This window comes from Macaca fascicularis, chromosome 3 (assembly GCF_037993035.2).
Source record: "Macaca fascicularis isolate 582-1 chromosome 3, T2T-MFA8v1.1".
Taxonomy (NCBI): Eukaryota; Metazoa; Chordata; class Mammalia; order Primates; family Cercopithecidae; genus Macaca; species Macaca fascicularis.
In genome coordinates, this window is record NC_088377.1 from 17,742,142 (window position 1) to 17,762,867 (window position 20,726).

The 20,726-nt window shown below is 39.6% G+C and overlaps 1 long non-coding RNA gene across 1 annotated transcript; it reads left to right on the forward strand.

Annotated features, from left to right (window-relative positions):
- Window positions 1-580: 580 nt before the first annotated feature.
- On the forward strand, window positions 581-9,739 carry LOC123572198 (uncharacterized). Its single transcript, XR_010585400.2, has 3 exons — window positions 581-719; window positions 9,042-9,184; window positions 9,437-9,739. It is a non-coding gene; the product is annotated as an uncharacterized lncRNA (long non-coding RNA).
- Window positions 9,740-20,726: the final 10,987 nt, after the last annotated feature.

Here is a 20,726-nt window from a genome sequence, read left to right on the forward strand (position 1 = left end):
GCCGTGACATTTTCTAGCCTGAAAATTATGATGTATGCCCTGACATGTTTAATTATTTGAGAAGCTCTCACAAAGGTATACCAATGTGCTGAGAGTATCAAGGCAAGTGAGTGACTCTCAAGCTTCAATTTGGGTAAGAATATCTGGTTTGCTTGTTAAAATGCAGATTCTGGCCGGGAGCAGTGGCTCATGCCTGTAATCTCAGCACTTTGGGAGGCCAAGGCGGGCGGATCGCGAGATGAGGAGATCAAGACCATCCTAGCCAACATGGTGAAACCCCGTTTCTACTAAAATACAAAAAATTAGCCGGGCGTGATGGCGCGCGCCTGTAGTCTCAGCCACTCAGGAGGCTGACACAGGGGAATCGCTTGAACCTAGTGGGTGGAGGTTGCAGTGAGCCAAGATCGCGCCACTGCACTCACTCCAGCCTGGCGACAGAGCAAGACTCCGTCTCAAAAAAAAAAAAAAAAAAAAAAAAAAAAAAAAAAAAAAAAAAAAGTTTCCTGGGTCCCACCTCCAAAAGATTCTAATTTTGTAGATCTGAGTAGGACCTAAGGATCTGCATTTTTAATACTGAAGCGTGTGGCCTTCAAGCTTGTGGCATGTAGTAGGGACAGGATGAAAAATGAAACTGGAGAATGAAATGAAACCGAGTCAGTATGAGAAGGGCCTCATGCACAGCACCTGGAGTTTGGACTTTATCCCGTGGTCTGTAATAAGTGAGTAGAGGTTTTTAAGTCGTGTGGTTGTTTTTAAAAGCTAATTCTAGTATTGAGAAGGAATGGGAGTGGAAACATGGTAGGTTGAATGAAGGAATGACTGAATGATGATGCAGTAAAATAGTGAAAGATGTGGCACTTTGTTTTCAGTATTCTCTTGCTTTGAACCAAAACCACTTAGAATATATTTCTTTTAAAACCTGAATATCAGTGTAAATATTCACAAACAACTGTATGTTCTGACCTATGTCTTCTGGACTTCCAGAGTTAGCATTAACATTATCAGCTGCCAGGCCAACAAAACCTTGAGTAATCCTACTATACTCAGAATCAAGAAAAGTGGCTACATCATTGGTCAACTTTGAAGGACATCGGCCTCAAGATCTTTTACACTAACTCATACATTTATTGAAATATATTACTAAAACAGATTTTAAAAAATTATCTTAACGTTATAATGAGACATAGTGCTTCTACCCAATTCCTATTGGAAAAAAAAAATGTTAAGATTTGGGGACCAAGAAAAAAAATTGTTTTTTTTTTTTTGAGATGGTGTCTTTCTCTGTCACGCAGGCTGGAGTGCAGTGGCATGATTTCGTCTCACTGCAACCTCTGCCTCCCAGATTCAAGCGATTCTCCTGCCTCAGCCTCCTGAGTAGCTGGAATTACAGGCACCGCCACCAGGACCAGCTAATTTTTATATTTTTAGTAGAGACGGGGTTTCACCATGTTGGCCAGGCTGATCTCAAACTCCCGACCTCAAATGATCCACCTGCCTTGGCCTCCCAAAGTGCTGGGATTACAGGCATGAGCTACTACTCCCAGCTGATTGCTTTCAATTGGTATTGATAATAGTTTGAAACTGGGACAAGTAGCCTAGTGTTGTGGTCTTTCTGCTCCTTAGCTCAGGTAGGTCCAAGTTCTTGTCTCACAACTAGGAAAAATTAGGCACACAGACACTGGAGAGTGAGTGGAGTGGAATTGATTAAGGGAAAGGAAAGTTCTCAGCAAAGAGGGAATGCTGGGATTGTTTCCCCTACCCAAAAGTGGGAAAATCACCTCTCGTGTGACTGAGCCTGGGGCTTTTATCCACTCAGAATGGGGAGTGCATACTGATTGGTTTGTGAGTTTGCAAAAAAAGGTTTAAGCGAAGACACCACTCAAAGGCAGGCACGACAGTGTAGAAAACCAATTAGAAAGGGTAGGTATATGTAAAATAGGTGAAGGGTGGGGGTCAGAGGAAAGCGTGCCAAACAGGAAGACAAGTTCTCAATCTGGTCTGAGAATTTAACTTGTAGCTTGGCTTTCAGGCTTTAAACTGTCTTTAGCTTGGATGTGAGGTTTCACCAGGGACCTGCCTCTATCTGCCTAGGTATTTGACTGTCTCCTGTTGCTATCACTAGTAGCACAACATAAAGATTTTTGCTACTGTTTCACAGTGATTTGCAATTAGTGCTTTTTTTTGGTCATGTAGTTTTGTTTTTAGTGCATTATTCTTTAGGAAAATGTATCCATGAGGCTTGGGCATCACAGCTTACTGCTATGTCCTTGATTTATACTTCTCATTGACTGTGAGAAGTGATGGCTAGTTTTTCTGCTGTGAGCAGGTTTTGTGATATACAATACCGTTCGCAAGATGTTATATATGTGCATTGTCACATTTCTTTCAAAAATGATATTTCCAATTTTTCCAAACATACATATCTTCTTTCTGGCCATCATACTGATTTTATTACCAAAATAAAATCTTATTAATTTAACTCTGAAAACAATTTAAATAACTATAAGCCACCGGTAGGGAATGATTTTTAATAAAACCTAGATATATACACCATCATTTTCTCCTCTAATAACAGGTTGCCTTGCCTGACCCTCAAAAATAAGGGAGTTAAATCATACAAATAGGTGACATGTTCATGGCTATAAGGAACACCATAGCATAATATTTGGACAATAAAACATAATACATATCCTGGAAAAACTTTGATGTGTAGTCAGTGTAACCCTTATCCCGTCCTCCTCCCTAACCTCAGGAAACATCCACACATCCACATTTATTGCCTACCCACCTTTGGTTCTGAATCCTCATTTCCACAGATGCAACATGATATCTATAACCCCTACAAATCTGCATACCCCTCCAGCCTTCCCAGAACTTCACTCCCTCCATCTTCATCGCCTTAGCGCCTTTTAAGTATTCACTTGCTAAGTCAAGAAAATGATTGGAGAGGGGCAAGGCAAAAAAACTAGGCTTTAAACTGTGGGGGAGTACCCAGATAAAACAAACACAAGTCTCCCCACTTGAAAAACTGCTCTTTGACACCTGTACCCTAAGATGTGATTATGGATTAAAGTCACAGCACTCCTGCCCCCCGGTTGGAAGGTTTTATGGAAAATGAACGTATTTTATTAGAAGACAATGAGAACTTCCTGGAGCAGATGAGTAAACACACCGTCGTGTTTACCTGATAACTGAAATCAAAGATGAGGTGTAGCCTCTGGTTTGAAATGTTACAAAGTCTAAGATCAAGATAAAGGCAGAAAAATGGAAAGGAAATAGCCAGTTGTGAAGCAGAAGAACTCAGTGGGACAGGGGCCAAATCAGTGAAAGAGGTGCTGCTCAGATACCAAATATCATGACAACCAAAGTGGCCCAAACACCCAAAAAAAATTGTGCTTCTGAAAACCAGCAGGAGGTTGCAGTGGACTAAAGATGGCCACAAAATTTTGATCATTTTTCCCGTCGAGAATGGGAGTTTATTTTTCTTCATCTTGAATCTGGCCCTGTGACTGCATAGCCAAGAAGGCAGAAGTGATGCTCTGCCAGTTCTGGTTCTAGTCTTTTAGAAGACTGTCAGCCTCCACTTCCTCTTTCTCAGAATGAGCTCTCTTGGGACACCCTCTCTCAGAACCAAACCACCAGGCATGGGGCATGTGTGGCCTTTTCACTCAGGAGCCCCAGCAACCAGCCAGTACTGAGCATCACGTGCCAGTCACGTGAATGAGCCATCTAGGATGTTCTCTGGTCAAGTCTATACAAAAGAACTTTCCAGTTGAGCCCAGCCAACACATAGAATTATGAAATAATAAAATTATTATTGTTGAAAGTCATGAAATTTTGCAGTGTTTTTTTCATATAGCAATAGATAACCAAAATCAAGATTAAATATCAGATTATTAAAATGGAGCATGAAAATGGAGTTAAATTTGTAAGAACCACAACCCCAATGATCACGACTTAGAGGAAAGTTCAGTAAATAAAAAAGAAAATATGTGAGAAAGGCTGTTTAAATTTAAACCTGTGTCAAGCTCCTAGACCTAAAATGACACTTGCAATTTTCCTCCATTAGAAATTCATTGTGCTACAAATTTTCTCTCATTCTGTTACATATATTTATATAATGAAGTAGAGAAATTATTCTCTCATAAGCTAATGCTGCAAAATGTTTTTATAGATATGTATGTGTACATACATATATTTTTAATATTAACATGTATAATAGTTTATAATATTTAAATGTTTAAGTGTTTTATATATTTATACATTTATCACCATATATATACACACATATGTATACACACACATACATATATACATACATATAAATGCTTGGGGATAGAAAGAATCTTGGATGTAGCCTGAATCTTGGATGTAGCCTGACTGCTCTGCACCCAAATGGGGAGAAGTGAGGGGAGAAGAAAGTTGAGTTGCAGCCAGAAAGGTGACAGAAGATTTCCCAAAGCTTCATGTAATCAATCCCTCAAGCCTGTGGAAAAGTTACTAAACGTTTGGTGCCAGTGTCTTCCTCCAGAGTCAGTGATGCTTATGCTTGGTACTGAATTGGAGACAGCACTTACAGCACCTTCTGCCATAGTCACACATCTGCAAAGGACAGAAAAATCCAACCTGATAGCTTTGTTCTAGGTATTTGTTGGTGTTTACACCAAGGATTGTCGCCTGCAGCTCTTGATCTTTTATTCTGAAAAGTTGTAGTAGTAGTAAAGGCTACTCTATAACATACCTGTTTTAATAAATGTATTCTCAATTTTTTAATGCAAAACTGGCACAATCAAGAGAGGTGCCAATTTTGACTCATGTTTTTACTTCACCTCTTCATATACCACTTCATTGAGTGTCCTCAATCAGGTTCTCATTCAGGTTCAAAATAGAGGCAAATTTTGCCCCCACCCCCACCCCCCGCAGCCCCCGCCAGGAGATATTGTTATGGGGTGGGTGGTACTAGCCTCTAGCGTGTAGAGGCCAGAGATGCTGCAAAACATTCTACAACGCACAGGACAGTGCCCATGAATAAAATACTTTGTGAATAAGGATACGTTATTTGCCATTCAGAACAAAGAATTATCTGGCCCAAGTTTCCACAGAGCTAAGGCTGAGAAACCCTGACCTACAGATATTCATGCCCCAATATGAGAAATGTGTGTATACATTAAAAGAAAGTGTAAAGGAATAAAGGAACAAAGTGGAAAGAAAAAAATGGAGCCAGGAAAGAAGCTAAAACATACATACTGCAAAACATGTGTCTTTGATAAAGATGAGCTACAGATTTATCTGTAGCTTCCTGGCATCCAGGTAAAAAGATAAAGCAGATAATTGAATCGTGAGCTAACTGAGGGCTGAGTGGCCACCGTGAGAAGTACTGAACTCCTAGAGGAGAGACCGTAGACACAGGATGTCATCACAACAGCCTGTTCCCTGGACTGAGATGCCATACATAGGGAGCACTTTGGAAAGGGAGGAAAATGATTGATCCTTGAATAAGAACTACTGGGTCAGAGGAGAGAGATGGATATTAGCATGAAAAGATAGAACAGTCAATTGATTAGGGATGCTGGGTTTTCAGCCTTGATCGCTCCAGATTCCCTCTCCAGCCTCCTCCACACTGCTCTGTACCCTAGGAGGCAGGCCTCTTAGGATGGTATTCATGGATTCCCCCTGCTCCCTCACTTCTGGTTGATACGGATAATGGCAGATGTCTACAGGAACTCAGCTGTCTACCTGCCAGGCCATGGGTTGGCTATGGCTATATTCCTCTACCAAAGTCCCCAGCTCCTGCCAGGCCCCCCTCACCTACAGCTAAAGTCAAAGCAACATCACTCTAAGGGTGGTGACATTTCTCTACTTTGGTTAGCTCTAGAGTGCATCACCCCTTTGGTGGGTTCCCTGCCCTCATCCTTGTAAATGGTTCCATCTGTTTCCTGTCAGTTCCCTGACTGATTCACCAGATTAAGACTTGAGGGTAAGGAGAGTGACTATATTAACACATCAAAGGAAAGAATGTGAATGTAGTAAAGAGCAGTCAACTCCTAAAGCCAGTAAAGGGAAAGCTAGAGGTACAAATAGGAGCATCATATCCCTTGCCCTGCCTGGGACACAGTATTTTACTCCTGGGCCCTGTTAACCTGCAGGACAGGAGAAGGATGGAAGCACAGGCTACCATGGTTTGGTTCTACTAGATTAGCTATCAAGGTCTTCCAACTTGGATTTCTCTTTGATTTCTTTCTAATAGTTATTTGCCTGTACATGTACATTTACCTACTGGAAGAGATGGGTTGGTTAGTAAGCATCAATATTTGAAACACTTGTTAACTGTATTCTCATTGTAAATAAAGTATCTTTCCAGTGTTCCCCCTGCCTCTGCAGCTTCAGGTGAACGTACATCCTAAAGCTGGTATCACCACTGATGTGTCTATAGTTCAGGTTTCTGCATCAGCAAGTTCAAAATCATGGTGAGATGATAATCCTGCAGTGACCTGGTTCAGGTGTTTCCTACTTCATGGAAACACCCTCTTTATTCATCATAGTAGCTTCAGGACTGACCTTTAGATCAGGGATGCTTTATTTTCCATACACTCACCTTGCCCTAAATCCCTTTGTGACAGACACTGCTTTGCCTTCCCAGTATCCCTTCCTTTCTAACATAATCCTGGTTAAATGTGCAATGTACCAACTTAAAACATGCCTTTCCAGATTGCCTTAGCTCTGTGACCTAGTCCTTCTCAACCACATACAAGCAAATATGGACTCAATAGAATTTCCAGGAAAGTTTTTACTTTCCTGATAACAAAAGACTAAATCAGCTGTGCTTATGCCCTCTGCCCACCTTCCCTTGAATGACTGGAGGAGGAGCTCTTTTCTTTCAATCATGAGGGTGAAAACTACATGCTAATGATAGCAGAGCAGGAAGCTAGGAGGAAGTTCAGGTGCTTGATGACTTTCTTGAGCAGCTGATTAGCCCTGGTTACTGAGTTTACTCTTCTTTTAAAAGCAGAGAAAGAAAACCCTATTCAGATAAGCTTCTAGAGTTGAGTTTCTATGACATGAAGCCAAATGCAGTCTTAACTGATACCCCTTCTTAATCTCAAGTCCCTCATGTCATTCTGTATAAACATACATGCTAAGAACCTGAAGTCATGCATCCTCTGTTGTATGGGAGTAAGTAGGTTATAAAAATATTCAGTGCAATAAATGGAATTTTATGTCTCACCAAAATTCTTATGTTGAAATCCTAACCCCCATTGTAATGTTATTATGGGGTCAGGCCTTTGGAAGGTGATTAGTTCTTGAGAATGGAACCCTCATAAATGGAATTAGTGCCCTTATAAAAGGAACCCCATAAAGCTCCCTCCCCCATCCCACCATGTGAAAACACAGCAAGAAGGTGACATCTGCAACCCAAAAGAGAGCCTTCAGCAGAACCTGACCAAGCTGAACCATGATCTTGGACTTCCAGCCTCCAGAACTGTAACAAATGAGTGCTTGTTGTACAAGCCACTATGGTATTCTGTTAAAGCAGCACAAATTGACCCAGACACTCAACCTACACCTATGATCCTGGAAACTGGCAAATGAATAGCACTGAATGACAGTATTATGTTGTTGACAGGCTGGGCACAGTGGCTCACGCCTGTAATCCCAGCACTTTGGGAGGCCAAGGTGGGCGGATCACGAGGTCAGGAGATCGAAACCATCCTGGCTAACATGGTGAAACCCTGTATCAACTAAAAATATAAAAAATTAGCCAGGCACGGTGGCAGGTGCCTGTGGTCCCATCTACTCGGGAGGCTGGGGTAGGAGAATGGCATGACCCCGGGAGGCGGAGCTTGCAGTGAGCCGAGATAGCGCCACTGCAGTCCAGCCTGGGGGACATAGCAAGACTTCCATCTCAAAAAAAAAAAAATAGTGTTGACAGAAATAAAAGAACAAAAGATGTATGTTATTATGAAATTATGAAGAATATTATTGACTTCAGTATTGCTACCTCCCCTTGGATATAATAAGGTCACACATAAGAAAATACAGATATAGATAAGCCAGTAAAAACAGTCTGACAAAGTTCCAGGAAATGGCTCTTTCGAAACATGGGACAGCTGCCAGACAAAAAAAAAAAGGAAATTAAAATCCTTCAAAACAATTTTATGGATTTAAGCTCTGCAAAAACATTGGGGGAGCATGTGAAATTATATGGAATTATTCTGATACTCAGCCTCTTTTATTGTGCACTTTATGAAAGAATAATCAATAAAACATCTGTCATAATTACATAAAATTTAAAAAGCAGATCCACTTAACGTGGCCAAAATAAACTAAATGTATTTTAAATCCATGTCTCTGAACTGAAGCTACAGGAGTGAGGAGATGTTGAATCCCATTTAATAAAAGGAAATATCTTTTTATACTAGCAATTTGAGAATTTTACCTAAGTAAAAAGAGACTCTAGAATGAATATTAAGCTTACAGTTCTAAAAGCATCAATTTAAATTGATTAGAACACTGGGAAATTACCCACTGGCTAAATAAGATTTCCAGAAGGAATACTATTGAAAATGTTTTTTACATCCCTTAGGAAAAAAAGGGAAAATAAACACAGGGCATATCTCTAATTAACTATATGTACCCCTTGGGTTTCCAAAAACAAGCTCTAATATAATTTGATTCTTTATCCTTACCAATGGGAAGTCAAGCATAAAACCATGTGCAAGCACCTCATGATGTGGCATAGGAAAGAAAATATTAATCATAGACATTTCTATCACTTTTTGATAGACGAAAATCCATGTTTCTATTAGCAGATACAAATAGATCAGTCTGTGCCCTTATTACTTTTCTAGTTGGTGCCCGAAATCCCTTAAAGATTGACTATTTGGGGTGAAGGTTTTGCGTATTCAGAAGCTCTCTGTTAAAATACAAATTCTTTCAGAGGGCAAACATTAAGCCACATTCAAGGACAGTCGTAATCACTGTAGTGAGAAGCAGCTCATAAAAATACTCATGGCGACTGGGATTTAAATGCATTTTGACAGGAAAGTGGAAGAAAGCATCAAGAGCAGAATCCATGCCACTGTCATGACCTGAGAGAAATTTGGTGGAGTCGAGGAGGGCAGTAGAGGACACTGAATGCTAAGTAGCAGGAGGATGACAGAGACGAATTCTGAATCATTGACAGGTGAGCATAGCTTTTGGAAACAAGTGTTACCTATTCAGTAAGATTTTTATTAAAAATCCAGCTTTAAGATATCAAAAATGAGGCCCTGAGATACTGTAAATTCATCATGATTAGTAGAAAAATAAAGAACGGAATATGTTATGAAAATGCAAAAAGCAGGAAAGATTTAAATACATCTATCTACATTCAATATTCAAAATGTATTTTTGTGAATCCGGTATTTCATAGATTTTGTTTCATTTGATACACCAGGAATATCTCAAATGAAAGTATATAAAACAGGAATTATCTCAAATGAAGAAGTTGAGTTTTCAGGCCAAAAGCTGGCAAAGGTTGCCATGCAGTCTTCAGGCTCATTGACCAAGAGCCCTTTCCTCCACCTGAAACATTCCCTGAAGATCCCGTAAATAAATACAGGTAAATAAACTTGACTGTATGGACTTCATAAGTGTCTTCTTATATCAATTTATATGCATGTTTTAAAGTTTTATATTGTACAGTTTTATATTTTTAAGTATGATGTGTAATCATTTAATAAAAGGTCTATTAATTCCCGATTATGTCATATGATTTGTAGGAGGTATTTTGATCAATTTTATTTATAATGGTCCAAAGTGGCAAAATCCTGGCCTCTGTGGAGTCCTGCTGGGACACAATATAAAGCAAGCCACGGATGGCTTAGAATAGAAACTGGAAGGAAACTACATTGGGCTTCCTGCTATCTGAATCACCAAGTTCAGGAACTAAGTATTTACTAGTCTTGAGTACTTATTAGTTCAATTCAGACTAACAGGAAGTCATTGATGAGAAAGTAGATGGAACAGAAATCAATGTAGGCTGCTTTTGGAGGGACTTTTCATCCCTCGTGGAGAGGCATTTCAGCATAATGATTACAAACATGGACTTCAGTTAGAGCCAGAGTGTTTGAAACCCACTTCTACTACGTACCCATTTGTGCCTGTTTCTTCAACCATAAATAGGGATTATGCTGGTACTTATTTGTTGCAAATATTAAATGAGTTAACATACAAAGAGCATTTAGACCAGCACATAGGCATAATCGTGTATTAGCTTTATTATTATAGAAGCTAAGAATATTTTAGACAAAAGCAAGGGTGAAGCAGAGATCAGGTCGTGCCCAAGCCTAATTTGCTGATTCTGAGAAGGGACTAGATAGCATCAAGAAACATGAAGATGGTGGCACTGAGGGTTTTTTAGCTTTGAAGTTATGTAAGAGGAATACTAATCATTCCTTAATGTGGAACTATCCAAGAGATATTACCGTAATTTAAATTTCAGTTATAAACTGGTTTGATGATAGCCTTTGGAATAGAGGACTTGTGTGCGTGCGCATATTGAAATAAGCATCTTCTAAGTGAAAACAAAACTGTGAAAACAGCCTCCCAGGGAGTAGGCTGGAGTTGAAGTGCACAGTGTTGGTGATCCACCAAGACCCTTCAGACCCCTTTTACCATTTTTGTGCACCTCTCTGCTCTTGCTCCCAATGGCCAGCCCTTCTTTAGAAGACTTCCCTCAGTCTAATGAAGCTGCTTCCCACGCCCATCCCTTGCACATGTTGATTCAGAAATGCTTGCAACTTTACCTCTCTCTGGATGGTGCTTAGCTGCTGCGCAGAGGAGTATGAAAGCCAAGCTCCCCTGCCTCACGTTATTCTCTAAGTTCCCCTGTGAGATAAGGCCACGCCTATCTTCCGCAGGACTTTTGTCCAATATTGCACCTTGTTTGGCTTCCTCTCCTTCCCTATTCTTCCTTCGTTTCCTTACTGATTTCCCTTGGGAGGAAAATAATAAATAACAAATCACTTGCACATGAATCCTTGTCTCAGGGTCTGCTTCTGGGGAACCCAGCTGCTTTGATCTGAATGTTTGTGTTCCCTCAAGATCCGTATGTGAAAATCCTACCCCCAAGGTGATGGTTTTAGAAAATGGGGCTTTTAGGAAGTGATTAATGCACTTAGTATACTTATAAAAGAGACCCCAGAGAGCTGGCTAGCTTCGTCTACGTGAGAACACGGCAAGGCGGCACCATCCGTGAACCAGGAAGTGGGCCCTCTCTAGACACAGAATCTGCCCGTTTCTGGATCTCAGACTTCCCAGCCTCTAGAACTGTGAAAAATAAAATTCCGTTTTTATAAGCTTCCCAGTTGATGGTATTTTGTTATAGCAGCCCAAACAGACTCACACACTGACAAGACAGAAGTGAAGATACTTTTTGTCTTATTTTATAATAAGTGATTAGTAATTAAGGCACACTCTGGGATCAGGAAATCTGAATTCAAATCTTGCCCTTAGCTGTGCTAACTTCTATGAGCCTGCTTCCTATCTTTGAATGTTTTCAGTTTCAGTAGTATTTTATTTCTTATTGATACAACCAATACAACCAAGAACTGTCTTAGATTTTGTGTTACCTAGGTAGAAGAATGAACCAACATTTGCCAAACACTGGGCACAGAGCTAGGTTCCACTGATGTGTGATCATCTAATCTTCACAACAACCAGAAGGAACATGTGTGCCCATCCCTGTTTCACAGCAAGGAGTTTGAGGATCAGCAAAGTAATTTGTCCAATACTAAACTGAATGAGTATTTAAATGCAAGGAGGCTTATATAGAACATAGAATTATAAGAATCACAAAAAAGGTAAAAATTCCATTATATCTAACTTAATTATATAAAGATAATCTCTATGCAAATTTGCAAAGTTGACTGCAATTAAAAGTTGAGGAAGTGCAAAGATATATGAAGGATATAGGATGTCTCACTAAACGTCCTACAATTCAAGATTGCAAGGAAGAGAGAGGAAAAAAAGGGAGCAGATGAAGAATGAATTACTAAATATAGGTGGCTGGAAGGAAAATCAAAGAAGGGTGACAGGAGGTAACCCTAACTGTTAAAATATGGTGGGAAGTCAAATGAATGAAGTCAAGGAACCATTGGAGGAATGAAGAGAAACTTCTAAGGAAAATAGTGATGAACATCATTTTCCCGAGATAGGGACCAGGAAAAACCCTTTGCAAGTTCCAATTAGCATGATTGCCAAGGTAAACTGAACAAGAACTCAAGTGTGTTAGTCCAGGTCCTCTAACAAGCCAACACCTAGAACAGGATTAAACATGCAAGGAACTGATTAGAAGGAATGCCTGTGTAAAAGGAAATAGTGGGTAGAGCAATAAGACTCCATCGCAAGCCTAATCTCAAGCAAAGAGAGAAGCATCGATTCTCTCGATTGCATGGAAGCATCGAAGAAATACAGTGCAGTCTAACGAAGGTTCAACAAAGTTAGCAGAAAGTCCTTGAGCCTAAGTGGACACTGGTAGGAGTCCCATGGCTCTATGAATACATCTGCCTTTGTATCCCCACTACACTGCATCACTGGCAAGGAGCAGCTCATGGGAGGTATAGCCTCAAGCCTCAGCAGATGTACCCATGCATTTCAAAACTTAGTAGCTGGTGCCATAGACCAATTACAAATGGCCTTCTACTGTGCCCTGTTATGTCTGGGAGGTGCATTCTCATGGCTTCTTTATCAAGTTTCCAAAAAGTCTTTGTTTGAAAGCTACACGGCAACATCCCTTTTATTCTCAATGTTTCACAGAAAAATAATGCATCTAGTCACCTTTTATTGAGCACTCATGTGCAGCAATCACTGTGCTAAGCACTTTATATATTTGTTCTTTTACAGTCCTCACAGCACATGAGGAAGATATTATTCCCACTTTACAAATGAAGAGTCCAAAGCTTGAAGAGGTTAAAGAACTTCCTCAATAATGCAAAGATAGTAAGGGGTAATGCCAGGATTCAACTCAGACACACTGACTGCTGTTGCAGATCTCCATGTTGTAACTCATAACAATAACACCAACTATGCTATTGGGTAGGATTGTTGTGAATATTCATTGAAATCGTTCATATAAAGGCCCATCACACCTTGCCTGGCCAGGTAGTAAGAGCTCAAGGAATGTTATGATTATTCAGCAGTTGTGCCAAGATGCAGATCCAGCTCTGATTGATGCCAATATCTGTGGCTCTTGGCCACTGATGCTGAACAGCCTCAGTGTAACTTCAGTGTTTCCATCAGACAGTATTAGGAACAGCTGAAAGGCATTAAAAAAGAAAGAGGAGGACTGGAACTAAACATTTTTTCAAGAATGAGTTTCAGTCACACAGATAGAATTCAATGATAGGAGATAATTGAAATGTAAGGAATGACTTCCTTTGATTCCCTGAGGAAGGAAGTCACACAGGTGTGACCCATTTACTACCTCTTCATAAACAGAAATCTGTCAGATTTATAAGACTAAGTGCCAATGGGAGAAAACAGAAAAAATGTGTTTGCAGAACACATCTGGATTTCTGCTTATGACTAAGATAGGGTAACAGAAACAAGGTTTATCCTCTGATATGGTTTGGCTCTGCATCACTGTCCAAATCTCATGTCAAATTATAATCTCCAGTGTTGGAAGAGGAGCCTGATGGGAGGTGATTGGATCATGGAGGTGGATTTCTCCCTTGCTATTCTTGCAATAGTGAGTTCTCATGAGATCTGGTTGTTAAGTGCGTAGCACCTCCCCCTTCTTTCCCTTCCTCCTGCTGTGAACATATCAAGACATGCCTGCTTCCCCTTCCCCTATGATTGTAAGTTTCCTGAGGCCTCCCCAGCTGTGCTTCCTGTACAGCCTGTGGAACTGTGAGCTAATTAAACTTTTCTTTATAAATTACTCAGTTTTATATATTTATTTATAGCAGTGCAAGAACTAATACACCCTCCCACTAGAAACAACTAAAAAATCAGAAAAAAAGAAAATGAAACAATGGTTTTTCGACTGGATTCTAGCAACACAGGACAGTGTTCCCTGACAGTGGGAAAACAAATAAAGTGAGTCCTATGAGTGCCCCAGATTACTGCCTGAAGAGAGGAAACCCAAATGGAGCCTCATGGTCAACCAGAGTTAAGAAGCTGGAGTTGGTCATCTGGAAAAACCAAGGCAGCCGGAATTTGCAGAGAAGAATGCTGAAGAAAGGGAGCTTCATAGAGAACTCCAGTGATCTGCAGACAGTCCCCCTCATGTCTCCAGCTTCATAATGTTCACTGCATGCTTGTGAGGCAAAGGTTGATGGATAGGCAAAGAACCACCTAAAAGGAACAAAGGAAGCAAATACTGGAGCTCAAACAAGACAGGGAATAGTTCAGGTGTCTTCCAGCCACAGTGGAAAACCTCATTCATGAAGCATTGGATAGAGTACTCAGAAGAGTATTGTTTCAGTAATGGGGCAAAATTAGCCCTAAACTAAATGCTGCTCTCCTCCCAAATCACAAAAGCTTAAAAGTTTGAAAGGCTCAAACTATTTTCATAACTGCATCCCAATAAAACTCAAATATTTACAGGAATACAAAAATATCAATAACCCCAACAAGATAAAATTTACAATGAACAACATCCAATCAAATATTACCAGGTACACAAAGAAGCAGAGAAATATGACAACACATAATGAAAGAAAAAAATTAATCAATAGAAATTGATCCAGAAATGATGGATCTACAACTGATAGAATTAGTAGACAAGGACATTAAAACTATATTGTAACTCTATTTCCATCGTAACTATATTCCATATGTACAAGGAGGCAGGAGAAAGATGAAACATTTTTAGTAGAGACTTGGATATATTAAAGTGACCCAAATCCAACTTCTAGAAATAAAAAGTACAATGTCTTAAATAAAAATTCCATCTGTTGTATGAGATTAACAGCACATTAGACACTATATGGATTCAAAACTATGGATTTTAAAGTATGGATTCACCCACATTATTGTGTGTATTATGTGTTCATTCATTTTATTGCTGAGAAGTATCAATCTGTGACTGTACCACAAAAGAAAAGACTAATGTGAAGACACAGCAATAGAAACTCTCCAAAACGAAATTGAATAAACAACTGAAAAAAAATGAACAGAGCATCACTTAACTGTGAGACAATCTCAGGCAGCCTAACATACATGTAATTGGAGTTCCCAAAGGATGGGAGAGAACATAAAAAAACATTTAAAGAAATAATGGCTGAAGAATTTTTCCAAATGTGATGAAATCCATAAACATATATAGCCAAGAAGCTCAACAAACCTTGATATGGTTTGGCTATGTCCCCACTCAGATCTCACCTTGAATTGTAATAGCCCCCACGTGTAGTGGGAGGGACCTGGTAGGAGGTAATTGAATCATGAGGGTGGGTTTTTTCCCTTGCTGTTGTTGTGACAGTGAATAAGTCTCATGAGATCTGATGGTTTTGTAAAGCGGAGTTCCCCGGTACATGCTCTTCTGCCTATGCCGTGTAAGATGTGCCTTTGCTCCTCCTTTGCTTTCCACCATGATTGTGAAGCCTCACCAGCCATGTAGAATTGTGAGTTAAACCTCTTTTCTTTATAAATTACCCATTCTTGGGTATGTTTTTTGGTTTTTTTTTTTTTTTTTTTTTTGAGACAGAGTCTCGCATTGTCACCCAGGCTGGAATGCAGTGGTGTGATCTCGGCTCACTGCAAGCTCTGCCTCCCAGGTTCACGCCATTCTCCTGCCTCAGCCTCCCGAGTAGCTGGGACCACAGGCGCCTGCCACCACACCTAGCTAATTTTTGTTGTTGTTGTATTTTTTTTAGTAGAGATGGGGTTTCACCATGTTAGCCAGGATGGTCTCGATCTCCTGACCTCGTGATCCACCCACCTCGGCCTCCCAAAGCGCTGGGATTGCAGGTGTGAGCCACCATGCCCAGCCACTCGGGTATGTCTTTATTAGCAGTGTGAGAATGGACTAATACAAACCCCAAGCACAGAAAAAAGCATCTTATAGTACAATGCAAACAAATTTAGAATGGAATGATTACACAAGCACAAACGTTACTTAGATTTTCAGTCTCCATTGATGATATCACCCTCTTCCACCACGTTAGCTTGTTCTCATCTCTGTTTCATCTGGATTCCTCAAAACCAATCAATCACTAAATCCTATGGAATTTACTTCTGAAATACCCTTAAAATCGGGCACTTTTCTCCCCTTCTATTAACATTACTTCGGGCCTTCATTATTTCTTTCACTTTAATATAAATCTTTTATTAAAATGAAACATGCATATAGAAAGATACATAAATTGTAAGTATAAAACTTAATTTTTTTTACAAAGTGAATACACCTATGTAAACACCACCTAATCAATATGTAGAACTTTTCTCTTATCCCACATGACTCCCTGGTGTCACCAATAATTACCTGTGTCCCCAGAAGATAACCATTATTCAGCAACCAAACACCACAGATTAGTTTTGCCAGCTTTTTGAACTTCATGTAAGTTTAAATTAATTTTGAAGTAGAATTATACAATATATAATATTGTGTCTGGCTTCTTTAACTCTTTTTTTTTTTGCAAAATTTATCCCTGTTATTAGGAGTAGTAACAATATCCATATTTCTTTGCTGTGTATGAATGTACCACAGTGCATGTATCCATGGTACGGTTGGTAGGCATGTTTGAGGCCATCATGAATAAAGTTGCTGTGAACATACTTGCAAATGTTTCCTGGTACATTTATATTCGCATTTGTTTTGGGTATAAAACTAGGAATGGGATTACTAGATCAAAGGGTGTGCAGAGGATCAGCATTCACAGATGCTGCCCAACAACCTTCCTAAACGGCTCTTCAATTAACAGTCCAGCGAGTGGTGTATGAGAGTTCCAAGTATTTCACATCCACTAGGACACCTGACATTGTCAGTTTTTGAAGTTTTACCCATTCTGGTTGTTGGGTAATGATATTCATTGTGGTTTTAATTTGCATTTCCAGGATGTTAAGCCACATTTCATAAATTTATTGACCATTTTGAAAACCCTGATGTGTGAGGTCTTGCTCAAGTCATTTGACTTTTTTCTTTGGACTGTCTGTATTTTTCTTAATGAGTTCCAGGAAGATTTTGAAAATATGTAACTTAGGGATATATGTCTTTTAGATTTTTTTCTCATTCTGTGGCTTTTTCAATCTCTTAATTGGGTTAGTCAGTGTAAAATTTATTACACTACTAACTGCACAAATTTTAAGTGTACAGTTCATTCCCATCATGTCAGAAAATTCTCTCACGCCCCTTTACCATGACTTATTCTCCCTCTCCTCCAAGCAACACCTGATCCGATTTCTTTGACCCTGGCTTAATTTTTGCTGTTCTCAAGCCTCAATTAAAAGAATTGGAAAGTATGGATTCACCCACATCATTGTGTGTATCAACAGTTCATTCATTTTTTTGCTGAGAAATATTCATTTGTTTGACTGTACCACAAATTTGTTTATCCATTCACCTACTGAAGGACATGTGGGTTGTTTCAGGTTTAGACTATTACAGATAAAACTGTTATATTCATATATAATTTTTTTTTATAAATATTTGTTTTTATATCCCTCATTTCCCTAGCAGTGGGATTGCTGGACATAGCCCTCACCCCTTTCTTTTTGTGATGGAGTCTTGCTCTGTCATCCAGGCTAGAGTACGGTGGCATGATCTTGGCCCACTGCAACCTCCACCTCCCAGGTTTAAGCAATTCTAGTGCCTTAGCCTCCCAAGTAGCTGGGATTACAGGCACGTGCCACCATGCCCAGCTAATTTTTGTATTTTTAGTAGAGACGGGGTTTCACCATGCTGGTCCAGGCTGGTCTCGAACTCCTGACCTCAGGCAATCCGCCCACCTCCGCCTCCCAAAGTGCTGGGATTACAGGCATCAGCCACCACACGGGGCCCATAGGTATGTTTATAAGTTTATGAGAAATCCCAAACTTTGAGAGGCCAAGGCAGGAGGATTGCTTATGCCCAGGAGTTCGAGACCATCCTGCAAAATGACAAAACCCTGTCTCTACAAAAAATACAAAAATTAGCCAGGCTGTAGTTTCAGTTTCTTAGGAGGCTGATGCAAAAGGACTGATTGAGCTCTAGAGGTCTAGGTTGCACTAAGCCAGAACAAGACCGTGTCTCAAAAAAAGAAAGAAATGTAGTCTCATGGAGATGTATTTCCATTTCACTGACAACCAATGATGTTGAACACCTTGTTACCTTTTCATGTATTTATTGGCCATTCCTATATTTTCTTTTGTACAGTATCTATTGAGTCTTTGCCTATGTATTACTGCCTGTTTATACTTTTATTCTTGATTTTTAAGAGTTCTTTATGTATTCTGGATTCAGGATGCACATGCTTGCACATACACATGTACACACACACAAAGAGAGAGCAAGAGAGATATTTTATTCTTGTTTATTCTACCTTTTAATTATCTTAGTGATGTATTGTTCTGAAGTCCCACTTATCAGTTTTTCTTTTTATAGGTAGTGTTTGTGTCCTAGCCTAAAAATCGATGGCCGTGGCAAGAGCACAAAGACATTCTCCTATGCTTCTGGAAGTTTAACATTTTAGCTTTTTTTTTTTTTTTTTTTTTTTTTTTTTTGAGACGGAGTCTCGCTGTGTCGCCCAGGCTGGAGTGCAGTGGCCGGATCTCAGCTCACTGCAAGCTCCGCCTCCCGGGTTTTTACGCCATTCTCCTGCCTCAGCCTCCCGAGTAGCCGGGACTACAGGCGCCCGCCACCTCGCCCGGCTAGTTTTTTTCATATTTTTTAGTAGAGACGGGGTTTCACCGTGTTAGCCAGGATGGTCTCGAACTCCTGACCTCGTGATCCGCCCGTCTCGGCCTCCCAAAGTGCTGGGATTACAGGCTTGAGCCACCGTGCCCAGCCAACATTTTAGCTTTTACACTGAGGTCTACTTCCCATCTTAAAAAATGTTGTGGATGGTGCGAGGCAGAGGTCAGGGTGAATTTATTTTCCCATGCAGATGTACAGATGTTCCACATCATTTGTTGAAATTGTTCTTTTCCCATTGATTTACTTTGGCACTTTGCCAAAAATTGATTACCATGTAACTATGGAACAACTTCTAGATCCTATTTTTTTTCTTGGATCTAGTTGTCTCTCCTTTTACAAATGCCATATTGTCTCAATTATAGAAACTTTAGAGTATACCTTGAAATCAGGTGTGTGAATTCTCTAATAAAATTTTTTTTCAGAATATGTACATTCTGGGTCTTCAGCAATCCATAAATATATTAGAATTGGCTTCTAGATTTTTTTTAAGTATGCTGAGATTTTATTTGGAATAGTGTTAAATTTATATTTGGGAGAGAATAGATGTCCTAACAGTCTTGAATCTGCCAATGTATAAACATGGTATATTGCAATACTTATTTAAATATATTTTATATTAGATATATTTTACTTATTCTCTGCAACTTTTTGTAGTTTGTGCTATACTGGAGGTAATAGCCAGTTCAATAAGGCAAAAATACGTAAATAAATAAAAAAGTGGACAGAAGACTTCATATTAATAGTTGATATGTTCTTTTCTGTAGAAAAATCATAAGAAAAAATTTTAACTTACTAGAATTAACAAGTGAATTTAATGAAGTCAGAGAATACAAAGCTGATATACAAAAATTGCCTACCACACATTTGGCTGAATTTATTCTTAATATGGTATGATGGTTGATGGTATTGTAACTGGTATTGTTTTGAAATTTTATTTTTTCAGTTGTCTGTTGCTTTACAGAGAAAATTAGCTCTGTACTTTTTCACCTGCTATCATCTCATCCTGAATGGAATTGTACCCAAAGTCACCCACCTCACCTCTTTTTTACTCATTACTTGCTGTCAAGAACAGCTCAAAATTCATCTCCTGATTGGAACCTTCTCCAATCTTCCTAATAGCTCTATGCTACATGCTTACGAAAATATCCAACATGAGAAATAAATGAATAGGAGTCAGTCAATAGGCAACACTTAGTATATACTTAAGTCACATTTAAGATTTGCTATTTGTCATTACTGTAAACTCAGTAAGGAAAAATTGAAGAGAATAAGATACATTTAACACTGCCCGTAAGGAAAGTGATAAAGATGTTGGAGAAAGCTGGAATCTGTTTTTAGTTTAAATTTTCACTCTCCTGATTTTTATTAAAATCATGTTAACAGGCTCAGTCTTTAAAAAGTATATCATGACTGTCAGTGACATATAACATTCAACACAGAGTTATACCTTTCTTTAAAAAGTAGAAGTATTTGGGCCGGGCGTGGTGGCTCACGCCTGTAATCCCAACACTTTGGGAGGCTGAGGCGGGTGGATCACGAACTCAGGAGATCGAGACCATCCTGGCCAACACGGTGAAACCCCGTCTCTACTAAAAATTACAAAAAATTAGCTGGGCGAGGTGGCGGGTGCCTGTAGTCCCAGCTACTCGGGAGGCTGAGGCAGGAGAATGGCGTGCACCCGGGAGGCGGAGCTTGCAGTGAGCCGAGATCTGGTCACTGCACCCCAGCCTGGGCGGCAGAGCAAGACTCTGCCTCAAAAAAAAAAAAAAAAAAAAAAGTAGAAGTATTCAGTTGGGAAAAATACAAGTCATTATGAGGAATAAAACTTAGTACCTCAAAGTTTAAGAGATAA